General features: G+C 49.4%; 1 protein-coding gene across 12 annotated transcripts in view; it reads right to left on the minus strand.

Annotated features, from left to right (window-relative positions):
• Positions 1–15,566, minus strand: part of adgrb1a (adhesion G protein-coupled receptor B1a) — an 888,347-nt gene that overhangs the window by 609,753 nt on the left and 263,028 nt on the right. The window lies entirely within an intron of this gene.

A 15,566-nucleotide genomic window follows, 5' to 3' on the forward strand; every position in this document is an offset into this window, starting at 1 on the left:
CGCCCCTGTCACAATCACATACCTACCCCCCTGAGCTGCAACCACCTTCTCCATCTGGAACCGTACCCTTTTGCTGACCATTACCACTACCACTCGAGCCCTTGTGTCAAATCCAGAGTGAAACATCTGACTAACCCAGCCCTTTTTAAGTCTATCTTGGTCCTTCTCCCTCAGGTGAGTCTCCTGCAGCATTGCTACATTGGCCTTCGAACTTCCAAGATGCACAATCACCTTTGACCTCTTGACTGGACCTCCCAACCCCCTCACGTGCCACGTGACTATCCTAACTGGGGGGTCTCTCACCCCCCCCTCCTTCTTCTCCACCATCATCACACTACCAGGCCCGGCCCCATGAGCCTGACCCGCCTCTATCCATTATTAACAACGAACCCCCTTCCTCCTCCCAGAATCCCCCCCCGCACTTCCCCTCGAACAAATGTCGCCCAGTATCAATCTTCTCCCCGCCCCCGCTCACCTTGAAGGCCCATCGAAAGCTGTTAACCAGGCTCCAATGTCCGCAGCCCTCCTCTCACATCACCTCTGTTCGCTAACCGACCTTAGCTAGCGCGGGTGGTCCCCCCCCCCCCCCGCAAAGTCTCCCCTCTTCTTAAATATGTAAAAACCGTTAGCCTAGAAAGCCGAGCAGTTATTTGACAGGAGGAACGACGCATTATGGCAGTGGTTCCCAACCTGTTATTTGTCACGGCACACCTCCATTCCATAAAAAATATTTGATGCATGCCTCTGTCTTCTTCCCTTACTGGGAACTTTGGTTTTCTCCCTGTCCTCTCTTCTGTGTTTTTTTAAACTTCTTTCTGTCTCTTTCGCTTCTCTTCGGGTATTTGCACCCTTTCTGAGTTTACACTTGTTGTGCAGCTTTATCTTCAGCTCCAAGTCCCGTTGGTCATGCGTACGGGCACGACCGACAGAAAAAAATCTAAACCACACATGTGCAGCCGTTTCCCAGCTGGCGCTTGGGCGGGAGGCCCAAGATTTGTCGGGTCTTGAAGATGCTAACCACAGAACGGAAGAAAAAGGATAGTTTTAGTTTAATTACATGAATTTTGAATCATTTTGGATCTTTTTTCACAGCACACTTGGGGGGCCTTCTTGCCACATGGTTGGGAATCACTGCACTGTGGGCAAGGACAGAGGGAGAGAATCTACCCCATTGACATTCCTTCCCTTATTGCCTACTGTTGAAAAAATCCAATGGGGGGGTGAGACGGTGCTGAGGGTGGGAGGTGGATGACATTTATTCCCCTTGTCCTTGTCTGCCATGATGTCAGTATAAGAGGCAAGACTGCTGGGATGATGACTCCAGCTGCAAATCAGCTCAATTCTGTCAAACCTACAGTAAATGTAAAGTGTGCCTGCATGATACAAATATGTGTCATTCACCTAATGCACACATAGCCCACATATTACTTTTAAACTACAGTTAGGCTCAGAGATGGAATGGTGTTAGGGTAGCAGAGGCCTCATTATAATTCAAGATTATAATTTTTTTCTTTGCCAGTCATGGTCTTATCCCCAGCTGATGTGATGTGGCTGTTCCCAGCACTGCAACATATTCCTTTGACTGAACATACAGTTTCTCTGGCAAAGAAAGAACAAGGCCATACAGCTCTCATGGGTGTGTGTGTGAATATCTTTCTGTTTGACAATACCCACTTGTTGCCCCTAAAGAGTTGAACCAGGCAACCCCCCTGGCCCGGGGAGGGGGTGGGGTGGGGGAAGCCATGTGCCCCTGTCGGACACAGAACCCACCGGTGACACGGAGCAGTCCAAGGATCTTTCCAGCTTTATCCCAAGCGTATTCACAACTCCAATGTTGATTTACGAAAGGGAAATCATGCTTGACAAATCTACTGGGATTCTTTGAAGCTGTAACTAGTAGAGTTGACCAGAGATAACTGGTGGATGTGATTTATTTAGACTTTCAGAATGCTTTTGATGAGGTCTCGACATAGCAGATTACCATGTATAGTTAAAGTGCATGGGATTGCAGGTGGTGTCTTGAGATGGATAGAAAGCTGGTGATCAGACAGGAAGCAAAGAGTTGGAATAAATGGGTCTTTTTCTGAATGACAGACAGTGACTAGTGGGGTTTGCAGAGATCTGTGCCAGGCCCCAACTGTTCACATTATAATTGATTATTTGGACGAGGGAACTAAATGCATTATCCCCAAATTTGGACAGGCTGAGCAAGTGGACATATGCATGACAGATGCAGTATAATGTGGATAATTGTGGGGTTATCCACTTTGGTAGCAAAAATAGCAAGGCATCGTACATAATAATCTTTATTGTCACAAGTATGCTTACATTAACACTGCAATGTAGTTACTGTGACAAGCCCCTAGTCGCCACACTCCGGCACCTGTTCAGGTACACAGAGGGAGAATTCAGAATGTCCAAATGACCCAACAGCACATCTTTCGGGACTTTCCTCCGGAGCACCCGGAGGAAACCCACGCAGACTCGGGGAGAACGTGCAGACTTCACACAGACAGTGACCCAGCCAGGATTTGAACCTGGGACCTTGACGCTGTGAAGCTACAGTGCTAACCACGGTGCTATCGTGCTGCCCATAATCAGTCACTGAAAGTAAGTGTGCAGGTACAGCAGGCAGTAAAGAAGGCAAAATGTTGGCCTTCATAGTGAGAGGATTTGAGTGTAGAAATAGGGGTGTTTACTGCAGTTGCTTTATTTATTTATTTTTTGAATAGTTTTTTCCAATTGAAGTGCAAATTAACATGGCCAACCCAACTACCCTGCACATCTTTGAAATGTAGGGGTGAGACCCACACAGACACAGGGAGTATGTGCAAACTCCACACAGATAGTGACCTGGGGCCGGGATCGAACCCGGGTCCTCGACCCCGTGAGGCAGCAGTGCTAACCACTGCACCGCCGTACCGCCTGTTCTAATGTATTTGTATAGGGAATTGGTGAGGCCACACCTGGAGTATTGTGTGCAGTTTTGGTCTCCTTACTGAGAAAGGATTGCTATGGATGGAGTGCAGAGAAGGTTTACCAGGCTGATTCGAGGGATGGCAGGACTGTCATATGAGGAGACACTAAATCAGTTTGGATTATATTCATTGAAGTTTAGAAGAGTGAGATGGGATCTCATAGAGACTTACAAAATTCTAACAGGTTTAGACAGGGTAGATTCAGAAAGAAGGGGCAGGATTCTCTGATCCTGAGGCTAAGTGTTGACGCCGTCGTAAACGCCGTCGCGTTTCTCGACGGCATCAACATGGCCTCAGGAGCAGTGATTCTGACCCCTACAGGGTCAGATGGGCGCCGCGGGTCTGAGCATGCACAGTGGGACATTGCCGCACGTGCGCGGTGGTTCCCTTCTCCGCGCCGGCCCCGGTGCAACATGGTGTAGGGCTACAGGGACCGACACAGAACAAAAGAGGCTCCCAGCCGAGAGGCCGGCCCGCCGATCGGTAGGCCCGATCGTGGGCCACGTCACAGCGGAGACCCCCACAGTGGTCGGACCCCCCTCCCCCCCACCAGGCCGCCCCCCCCAAACCATTAATGCCGAGGTCCCGCCAGGTAAGACCAGGTGTGAACGGCGCCGGCGGGATTTTTTGTGTGGCCGCTCAGCCCATCCCGGGCCAAGAATCGCTGGGGGGGGGGGGCCCCGTAGAGCGGCCCCCGATCAGCACCGAGCTGACCGCGCCGGCGCCAATGGCGCTGATTCTCTGCTCTCCGGAGAATCGGCGGACTGAGTCGGGGCGGCGTCGCGCAATTCGCACCCGGTCCGGCGATTCTCCGGCCCAGCCTGGCTGAGAGAATCCCGCCCATGGTTCCTGATGGTGGGGGTGTCCAGAACGAGGGATCATAGTTTGAGGATAAGGGGTAAATCTTTTAGGACTGAGGTGAGGAGAAATGTCTTCATCCAGAGAGTGGTGAATCTGTGGAATTCATTAACCCAGAAAGTAGTTGAGGCCAAAACGATGGGTGGTTTCAAGAAGCAATTAGATATAGCTTTTGCTAAAGGCATCAAGGGATGGAGAGAAGGCGGGATCAGCGTATTGAATTTGATGATCAGCCATGATTATAATGAATGGCAGGGCAGGCTCGAAAAGCCTCAGGCTGATATTCTGTTCAATATTTCCCACTCAAAGTAATGCTACCTTATTAGCAGGAGCAGACACTCTAAAATCTTAACTCTGTCTCAACATTAGTAATTCCCTAAAGGAGCGTACATAGAGTATCTCCAGAGGTACAAGAAAATGTATCCAACTGGTCTGCAAGAAAACCATTATTTCAAGTTATACAAAACCACCAAACCAAACAGTTATGAGTAAAGCCACAAACCACACTGCACTAGATGCGACGATTGAAGCTGTGCAAAAGAGCACTGAAACACGGTGCAACAGTTCACACTGGCAATGCAATACCACAAAATAAGCTTTGGCAGCGTTTTTAACAGAGCCACAAACTACTTGGAAGACTGAAATGTTCTTCTGATTGAACATCTGTGACTGGTGTTAGAAATTAAATTGCAGCATGATACGATCAATAACTCCCCTTGTCCATAATCCACTTGTCCCAAGATCAGTTCAGTCTTCCAAGCAGAGACAATTAAGATATCATAGTGCTGGAACTGGTTTATAATTTTTGAATTATAAGGAAGAACTTTACGGTGGTGGGGGGAGGATGGGGGGACGGGGGGAGGACGGGGGGGGGATCAGCTTCAAAAGAGATGGGGCCGGACTCTCCAGTCCCTGGCGTGAAATCGCATTTGGCGATCGGCCGGAGAATCACAGCTCCCGACCAAATCAGGGGCGGCGCCACTTTCGCGATGCTCCATCCCCTCCAAAGCAGCGTACTCAGAGAGTATGGCATGCCACGTATCGACGACCTCAGGACATTGCCGGATGCGCTGCCCCCGACCGGCCGAGTTCCCGATGGCGTTGGTTGCGTGTGATCACATCTGTCGGGAACTCAGCGTGACGGCTGCAGATTCAGTCCAGCACCACCACAATTGGGGGAGGGCCGATCCGCGGGCAGGGGTGGACTTTATTCGGGGCTGGGGACACTGTGAGGGAGTGGTCCGGGGTGCGCGAACCGGCCAAAGGGGAGGCACTACTTTGCGGGCCGGATCCGTGAGCAGCCTCCGCCATGTGGTACGGCGTGGCCACGGCCCTGGCAGTTCTCCAAGCCGGGTTCTCTACACTGCCGGTATGCTAGCTCCTAGCAAAATGGGGAATCGGTGGCTGTTTTACGCCATTTTCTCTGGTGTAAAACGCCATCCTTCCCACGCCGGCATGGGGATATAGCCTCAGAATCGGAGAATCCAGCCCCTGATCTTGAGGTCCAATAAAATTTTTGTTATCAATATCTAGTTCATATGATAGTGCTGCATGATGCCAGTTGCATAAAAAGGTGTGACCATTGAAAACACTGGCTGCATAAATGTGGAAAGCACTCAGTTACTAACCAGGTAGTATCAGACAGTTATTGCACTTAATTGAAGCTCGGCAAATGGGTGATGATTAGGTACCTCAAGCTTTGATGTATGTCATTACCTGAACATCTCAATTCAGTTGCTATTGTGCAGTTCACCGAGTCATCCAAAATCTTTTATCTTGTGCAATAATAGTTAGATAATTGAATTGAGTGACACGCTTTGCATGGGTGCCTTTGTTACCGGTTTGGAATTATTTACACGAAAAATGGGTTTGGAAACTACTTCAGAAAGTGAAAAAATTGCAAGAGTCATGGGTCATCTCCAATGTTCTTGTGCTATTCATCAAATGCAATTCCATATTCAATAAATTTCCATTGAAGTGACAAAAAAGATTTTGCTGGATTTTTTGACTCTTTAACAAAATCTCTTCTGCATGACTATAAATGATGCATATAAATTAAGTTTATAACAGATATAAGTGCACAGCACAACAGTATTGGCATAAAACTAACAATCTCATACAGAAAGACACAAGATGGCAGATGCTGGTGAGAAAAGTAATGTAAGGTTGGTTTAATTTCTGATTTCAAGGTGCAGAACCATTATTGCTCCTTGGGGCTAAAGGGATCAAGGGATATGGGGGAAGGCGGAATCAGGGTATTGAACTTGATCAGCCATGATGATAATGAATGGCGGAGCAGGCTTGAAGGGCCGAATGGCCTCCTGCTTCTATTTTCTATGTTTCTATTGGAACGGTGTAAAAGAGCATTACTCCTTCAGTAACCGAATATCACCTGATCTGGGTAGTATTTCCAGCTTCCCCAGCCCACAGGTAAAGGTCAGGAGTTCTCCGGCCTTGGGTTGCTAAGAGTGGAGATCGTTTGGAGGTAGGAAGATGTGCTGTGATGGCTCGCTGATATATTCCCACTGCCAGGGAGGTTTCTTGAGGACAGACAGAAATGCAGATCAGATACCCGGTGCAAGATAGGGGGGAAGGCAACCTGTGTATTTAAAGTCCCAATTAGGGGCCATTTAGAATGCTTGTTGCCATTTTGCTGGCAGCAGAGCAGCCCTCCCACTGTATGCACATGTGGTCTTCCTGAGGCAGTGGGGTAGCCATCGGAACTGGCCATCCCCAAGGAGGGGCTCCCAGATGAATTGGCTGTACCGACAGTCCAAACAATGCTACCAGAGGGTTTTTCCTCTGATTAGAGGGCCCTGCTTGCTTTGGTCCTCTGAAATATTTAAACATTTTGAGCATCCCGCTGCTCACAGGGCATTTCCCATTGAAATGAAATGAAAATTGTTTATTGTCACAAGTAGGCTTCAAATGAATTTACTGTGAAAAGCCCCTAGTCGCCACATTCCGGCGCCTGATCGGGGAGGCTGGTACGGGAATTGAACCGTGCTACTGGCCTGCCTTGGTCTGCTTTCAAAGCCAGCAATTTGGCCCTGTGCTAAACCAGCCCCGACGGGGTGGCCTCCTGGTCTCTGACCTGCGCAGCGGCATCCACCTCTCTCGGTGTGGCTGCTGAGGCCTAGAGTTGTTTGCCATCTGGTTGGGCCAGCCGCCTCAGGAACACGCCCACTGCCTTCATAGGACAGCAAATCCAGAGGCTGCCTCCAAGAAAACAGCTGCTTTGACAAAGAGTCATCGGACTCGAAACATTAGCTCTTTTCTCTCCCTACAGATGCTGCCAGACTTGCTGAGATCTTCCAGCATTTTCTCTTTCGAAGCAGCTGACCCAGTTTGGTGCCTGGCAAATACGGTCTTGTCATTCCCATCTGGTTCCAATGTCAGGGTGCCAAGGCTTGGGGGAAAGCCTAGTCTAAAGTGTTGCCTTTCCCAGCATTATCTGGGGGAGGGGTGGTGCTGGACGGGCAGAGGGAGGGGGTGGAGGGGAAGAGACAAGGGCAAGGTGTCAAAGGGAGGAGATGAGGGTGGAGGGGATGAGAATGGTGTGGCGACATGAGGGGAGGAGATGAGCCTGGAGGAGGGGGTAGGAGACCAGGGAGTACATCGTGAACAGGGGCAGGGGGAGGAGATGGGAGGGGGAGATACTGTGGCAGTTGGGGGAAAGGAGGTGGGGCATGAAGAAGGTTGATCTGGGATGGGGAGATGTGAGGGCAAGAGCAGAGTGTAAGAAGAATGACAAGACATTTTTTGACAAATATCTTTTAGGTCGCTAAATTGTGAGGGATGATGTTGCATCAGGATTCACGGGACTAGAATACATTGAAGTAGTTTTTTAACTTTGAGCAACTGTATGAAACAGAGGCTATTGATCCAGCCATCCGTTCTATGTCTCTCCTGATTTTCACTTTTAATCGAAGGAGTCAAGAAGGCACACACATGAATTGTGCAGTACTGTCAAGGTGTACTCAGGTATATGGGGCTGGATTCTCCGCCCCGCCACATTGCTGTTTTACCCCACCGGTGGGATGCTCCATTACGCCAGACGGACAATGGGGTTTCCCATTGTGGGGCAGACCCACGCTGTCGGGAAACCCCCGGGCTGCCACCCGATCCGTAGCTTTAAACTTCACTCCCTCCATCAACAATGCACGGTGGCAGCAAAGTACCATCCCCAAGATACAAGAACTCACTAAGGCTTCTTCGACAGCCCATGCCACATCCATCCACAACCTCTCCCACCTAGAAGGGGAAGGGCAGCAGGCACATGGGAACACCAGCACTTGCAAATTCCACTCACCATCCTGACTTGGAAATATATCGCCGTTCCTTCAGTCGCTGGGTCAAAATCCTTAACTCCCCCTCTTAACAGTGGGTGTACCTACACCACAGGGGCTGAAGCGATTGAAGGTACACCCACCACCTTCGCAAAGACAATTAGAGATGGGAAATAAATGTTGGCCTAGCCAGCATCACACACATCCCACGAAAGAATATTAAAAAACTAACAACATAATTGAAGTTCCTTATTTCTGGAAACATTCTCATACATCTCTGTACTGCCTCTAACCCATCCTTCCTTGTAGTGCCCAGAATTGGACACAGGTTGAAGCTGAACCATTGTTTTACACAGGCTTTTTTTCTGTACTCTATGTCACTATTCAGAAAGTTCAGAACCCCAGATGTCATATTAACGATAGTGACGTTTAAGGGGCATCTTGACAAATACATGAATAGGGTGGAAATAGAGTGATACGGACTCCGGAAGTGTAGAAGATTTTAGTTTAGTCGGGCAGCATGGTCGACGCAGGCTTGGAGAGCTGAAAGGCCTGTTCTGTGCTGTACTTTTCTTTGTTCTTTGTTCACCATTTTCTGAACCTGCCATTTTCAATATTTCTACACATGCCCTCAATATCTCTGCTGCTACTGTACCCCCTTTAGAATTGTTCCTTTAATTTTATATTGCCTCTCCTTATTCTTACTGCCAAAATGTATAACTTCACACTTCCCTACATTCACCTGCCACTTGTCCACCTCTTCCAACAGACTGTCTGGGTGCGATCTACCGGCCGTGTTGCGCCTGATCGGGAGTGTGATGTGGCCAGTAGGTGTTGAGAGAGTCCTCCCGTGGGCTTCCCGACAGCCAGTATGCCTCGCAAGATCTACACAGGTTTCGGGAGGCGTCGCAATTAGGATCCCACCTGCAATGGGCGGGACCAAGCCTTGCACATATAAACAGGTTTCAAACCCACTTAAGCGTGCTGGCACGGGACCTATCAGCTCCCGGCAACTATCAGCCTCACCAGGGAGTCCCAAGCAGGGTACCATTCAGTACTAGCCTAAACAAAAGTGGACCAGGCGGAACGCACCCAGGGGGTCTCCTGGGCCATTGGACGCCCCTGCATGTTCAGGGACAGGGCATGGTGGCCCCCTTGCTCTCTCCATTTAACACAGGAACCTTGGGCACTGCCAGGCTGGTACCTTGGCAGTGCCCAGATGGCACTCCAAAGCCAGAAGGAGCACTGCATGGGTGGCAGTGCCAGCTTGCCTGGTGCCAGGCCAGGGTGGCACTGCTAAGGGGCAAGGCCTGGGGGTCCATACTGTGAATGAAGGGTGGAGGGGGGTATGAAGGGTGGGGGGGTGCACGGCGGGTATGATGGGGCCTCTGGAAGGTTGGGGGTGGTGAAGAGTGAGGGTCTTGGAAAGGGGGCCCCAAATGGCAGGAAGGCCAGGATAGATCGACCTCAACGACCCCATCACATGGGGGGTGTGGGGTAATGCCCAAGTGTGTGGGGGGTGACATTGATCATGGGTCAGGGGAGAAGCCCACTTAGAGATTGGGGCACCCTTTAAAAAATGGCCCAATCTCTGAGGACCCAGTCTGGCCAGTGAGTTCAGTTCCTCAGTGATGAAAATAATTATTTGTCCACGATTCACCCGAATGGAGACAAAGTCCCATAGTGCGAGATTAGCTGGGTGTTTCCAGATGCTCAGAGCACTGAGAAACTCCCCGCTATCTAACCCAGGTGACACTGCAATGGTGCCAGGCTGGCAGTGCCAGGTTGCCAGGCTGGCACCAGCAGTGCCAGGGTGCCAATCTTCCCAGAGGGCAAGCACCTTGGGGTCCTTGGTGCTCTGGGAGACCCGGATGAGTGCCGTTCCACCTGATCACTCTTTGTGGAGACCAGTACTGAACAGCGCTTACCAAGGTCTCCAAGGTAAAAGGATAGATACCAATGCCTCGGTTACCTCAGGAAACTGCATATTAAAGTGAGACTAGCTGTCTCACTCTGGAATCATAGACTTTCTACAGTGCAGAAGGAGGCCATTAAGTCCATTGAGTCTTCACCGACTCTCAGAAAGAGCACCTTACCTAGATCCACTCCCGCACCCTATTCCCGTAACTAAGGGATCTCCCGGAATCTAACGGCCACGTTGCCCCATGGCGCACTGACTTTCAGCCACAATGTGGGCGGTAGATCGTGTTCTAAATGTGGGCTAGTCTGGTGAGAAACTCCTTAGGGCCCAAAATGTGGCTAAATGTGGTTAGATAGCGGTGGAGTGCTCGCCAACTGAGCCAGGGAGAAACTCCAAGCAAAACCTGCCACAAATGACACTTAGCCATGTGTTTCCCAGCGCTCACAGCAACGAGAAATGCAACCCTATCTTATGTGACTCCTGTTAAATATGAACCCTCAGCAGGCACACGCCGCTATGGCCGCAATTAGTCCTGTTTCCTGCACAGAGGAGTCCCCCCTTGGCAAAACCCCTCAGTGCAGGGTGAGGTCGGGACACCATTTTTAAATGGCGTCCTGATCTCTCGAGCACCCGACGTGAGCCCCGAATCCCTCGAAGCCCAAACTCACTGTAAGGGGGTCTCTGGGCCCTCTGGTCACCCCCCACACCGATCACTGTCGCAAATAAAATGCCAGTTTGGTGCCTTGGGAATGCCGGCCTGGCACCTGGGCAATGCCCCACCAGCTGGCAGTGCCACCTGGGCACCTGGGCAGTGCCAGGCTGGCATTAAGGTGACACTGCCAGGGTGTCTGTGTGGCACCACCCTGACTAGAGGGAATGCACTTGGGGGCCTCCAAACCCCTGGGAGATACCCATGAGTACCGTTCCGTCTGGTCCCCATTTGTGGAGCCCAGTACTGAACGGCACTCGCCTGAGGTCTCCAAGTGAAGGGGATAGATCCCAATGCCTTGGTTACCTCAAGGAACTGCACAGTTGCTTCACAGCTCCAGGGTCCCAGGTTCGATTCCCGGCTTGGGTCACTGTCTTTGCGGAGTCTGCACATTCTCCCCGTGTGTACGTGAGTTTCCTCCGGGTGCTCTGGTTTCCTCCCACAGTCCAAAGATGTGCAGGTTAGGTGGATTGGCCATGCTAAATTGCCCTTAGTGTCCAAAATTGCCCTTAGTGTTAGGTGGGGCTACTGGGTTATGGGGATAGGGTGGAGGTGTGGACCTTGGGTTGGGTGCTCTTTCCAAGAGTCGGTGCAGACTCGATGGGCCAAATGGCCTCCTTCTGCACTGTAAATTCTATGATAATTCTATCTATGATAATTCTATGATATTAAAGTGAGACTTGCTGCCTTGCTCTAATATGCAGGTTTGCCAAAAAGTGATCCCGCCCACAATGGGCGGGTTTCACATTGCGACGTCTCACAAAATTGCATTAGATCTCGTGAGACATGGCAATCTGGGTAGATCCCGGGACCAGGGAGTCCTGTCATTTACCAGCCATGATGCACCATGGCACGCTGTTTTTCGGGTGCAGTGTGGCCAGTAGATCGAGTCCTTAGAAATATTTCCATTAGATCACGCCCTCTATGTTCTCGAGGTTTCTACTATTCCTGCAGGGCACAAGACTTTGAAGTTTTGAAATTGTGCCCTTTACACCCAAGTCATGGTCATTAACACATTAAGAACAGCAGGTCTCCTAACACTGACCTTGGAATCCCACGATAAATCATCCTCCAGTCCGAAAGTCAACTTTTCACTGATACTCTGTTTTCTACAAATCAGCCAATTTTCTATCCATGATGCTAATGTCCCTTTTATTCAATGGGCTCTCACTTTGTTGACACTCCTTTTAAATGGAAGTTTGTCAAATGCCTTGTATAAGCCCAGACACACCTCATCAACTCTGGATGGTGGAGGAGTCCATCCAAGCAACGGGTTCTCCCATTCTATGGTGGGCAAGCACGGTTGGTGACCATCATAGAGACCCAGGTCCAGCAGACCAATTAATCGTTACTGAGTTCGGACCTGCATGTTGCCACTCTGGCTGTGAGCTCAATACAGTGTTGAATAAGAGAGAGCGACAAGATGTGCTTGGACCTTCCTGCAGGTGCCTCGTCCCCTAAGTTAATCTTGGTTTCATCATGCACCAAGATGGAGGAGGGATGTCAGGGGGCTTTCTCTCAGGGAGCTCTGATGGGCAGCAGCTAGCCCTCAGCCCCTTGCCAATGACCGCAGTGCCTCCAGTGGGCAAGACCAAAGAGAATGCACCTGCACCCATGTAGGAGTCTCTCAGTAAGCTGGCTCCTCCAAGGCCTCTGGCAACCTGAGAATGGCAACCAAGGTCATTCTAGGAAATGGTGTATTGTATTCAACAGCCTGTCTCCTCAGCAGTGGATGTCAGAGTTGCACTACATCATGATGACCGTAAGCATAAATGTAAGAAGTTGTAGCCATACAAATAGAAGGGTAGCACAAAGTGTTACATTGCTTACATGATAAGGAGCCGCCCTAAATGTGTAAAAGGAAAATTTTGCATCTTTGCAATTGGGGCAACAAGGATGGAGTGGCTTTTCTGTTCCATTGGTGATTTGATGCCGGTGGATATGAATGGGTCACATGGGTAAGGTAAATTCACCATAGTCACCAGATGATCATTGGCTGCTTTCCCCTTTGAGGCCCCTTCATACCCGCCCTGCACTCCCCCCACTCTTCATACCCTCCCTCTACCACCCTTTCATGGCATGTGGTGATTTAACCGGAGGATCACCACACCTCAGGCGAGGGGCAAGATTGAGAAGGCGAAGCCTTCATGAATAGCCTCAGCCGGTACTGGAATTGAACCCGCGCTGCTGGTCTTGTTCTGCATCACAAACTAGCTGTTTAGTCTACTGGTCACATGGTATAAAGCCCAGCAATTGGTCTTCAAAGCCATCATGGCTGTTGAAACCTGTTCAAAATGAGTGCCTCCCTTTTGTGCCTCTCCATCGACCTGGCATCTGATGCTGAAACACCAGTAGTGAAGGCATTCCTGCATCTTTCTCATCATTCGCATCTGATGAAGAGTGCGATTCCTCTATGGCAGTAGCTGGCCTGGCCGCCCCATCTACTAAACACGACTATCATTCTCGAAATTCTTTGAAGCGCATGTTGGAAATCTCGGCCAGAGCAGTCCAGGCTAATTTTCAAGATTCTAATAGTGTGTTCTATTATAGCCCTTGTGGAACTATGGGAAGCATTATAACATTCATTCGCTGGAGTTCAAGGGTTTTGACTTGTGTCATCAGCCAGCTTTTGAAGGGAGAGCCCCTGTCACCAAGAGTCCATCTCCACAGGGGATTGCTGTGGCACCCGAGAGTTGGGAAGAATGTATGAATCATGAGAGCCCCCTGGGAACCGAGCAGGCACCTGCAGGATATGTCGCTGCAGCTGCACACCAATTACAGATTCATTGACCTTTTCTGTTTGGGAAGGTTGCAGATTGTTTCATGGTGTTGGTTACAGTCCAATAGTTCTAAAGAACTCTTAGCAGTCATACACCGGCTAACTGTAAGCGTTTGTTAACTTTTAGAATTATTTGCAAGTACATAAAAGGGTACAAATTAAAAGCTGTCGCCATGCTTGCTGGTACACACTACTTTATCCAAAACCTGACTGACCCTGGGTGGGGGTCATGTGTCTTCTTACATAACTATGTGGGCGTGACTCGGACCCACTTTAATCCTATATGTACGACACAGGGAGCTCTGATCACCACATGCATGTAGCATATTACCCTTTGCATCTATGCGAAAGTAACTGAAGTCCACTGATCTTCCAGCCTTCCTCCCTGGATCTGTACTGGAGTACACAAATGCTTGGGACCTATTGAACAACACATTTGCGATCTCTATGATTCAACGTGAAATGAGACACAAACCATCCATGGAGCCTTGGAGTGAGTTGATGGTGTACATTACCACAGTGATTTTTAAAGCCACTAGCAATGATCTCCCTCTTGCTCCAAAGGTCTGCAGGTTATGCTGGGGTAGAGCCCACAGATCAGTGCTTGCCTCACTAGGCATCCACAGCTGTCATTGGGATTGCCTCTCAGTCATCTGCAGGTAAGTTAGGGAGACTGCAATAGACTTTAGGATGGTCCTCATCATTGAACTGCCAGTTGCCTCCATCATATTGGCCAGCCTCAGGGTCTTGTTGACTTTCAGGCTGCTCTTGTACAGGACCTTTCTTCCTCTGTGCAGTTCCAGGAACATTGTGTGGGCAAGTCCAATTTTGCCTCCTGAAATTGAACAGAGGGCAGAAACTATGTCCTCCACTGGTAACCTGGGTTTCAGCCAAAACCTTATACCTATGGACAAGTGGGAATGGTTCAGCCAAATGCTGGTGCTCTTCAAGCACACTCTGGTCTTACTCTCATTGACCCTAGTCCTCCATGCAACGTTCCTCAACCTACCATCGGTCACCTTCAACCTTCCTTTAATCACTCGCACCCCGCTCCATGATGCTTCTCGGTCTCCTCCCCCTCTTCCAGCAAATGCTCTCAATAATGACAGACAGTTTCAACTGGCCCACCTTTCATCTTGAAAAACCGCCTCACAAACGCCACATCATCTTTAGCCTGTCCTGAAAACAAAGCCTGATGTTTCCTCTGAGTCTCCAACTTAAATTGCATTGAATCGCAGAAACCTGTGTTTCAGTAAGTATTCATTGCATGTAAAGCCATTGCTTACCGCCCTGTGCTGTGGGCACTGCCCACCTGCTTCCAACACATTGCCAGGAGTATTCGGTGCTCCTATCCCAATGTAGGGAGCTTGAAACTTCATTTTTTACTCTGTGCATTGCACTCGCCCACCACATTGTCCCATTGGCTAACATTAAATTCCAGTCATTAACTCTGCGCTGGATTCTCCACCCCGCAACGCTGGCAAAGTCAATCATAATTGGGCAAAGAATTGGGCGCCCGGCAAAAATCGACTTCCAGTATCTGCAGTATTTTGCATTAGTATATCTTCCTAAAGCTGTTCCTAACGTCATCACTGGTTATGATGATATTTCCTAGTTTTGCGCCATCTGCAAACTTTAAAATTATGCCCTGTATTTTCCAAGTCCTGATGGGTAAAACAGATGAAACTGAACAGTTGTCCTAATATTGGCGCCTGGTGACAAGTTTTTTTTCTGAAAAAAAAACATTCACCACTCATCTCTGTTTCAGGAGCAATTTCATGCCTGCCCCATTCATCATGTGGACTTCAATTTTGCTCATACATTTTCAGGACAATGCCATGGGACCTTTTGCATCCACCTGATAAGGTGGAGTTGGAGCCATGGCTTAACAGCTCATCTGAAAGACAGTCCCTACAACAGTGCAGCACTCACTCAGTAGTAACTGGAGTACCAGTCAATATTCTGTGCTCATGTCTCTGTTGTGGAAGATGAACCTCTTGATTCAGAAGCCAGCGTGCTACCATTCAGCAGT

The sequence above is a fragment of the Scyliorhinus torazame genome, chromosome 11 (assembly GCF_047496885.1).
Source record: "Scyliorhinus torazame isolate Kashiwa2021f chromosome 11, sScyTor2.1, whole genome shotgun sequence".
In the NCBI taxonomy this organism is placed as follows: domain Eukaryota; kingdom Metazoa; phylum Chordata; class Chondrichthyes; order Carcharhiniformes; family Scyliorhinidae; genus Scyliorhinus; species Scyliorhinus torazame.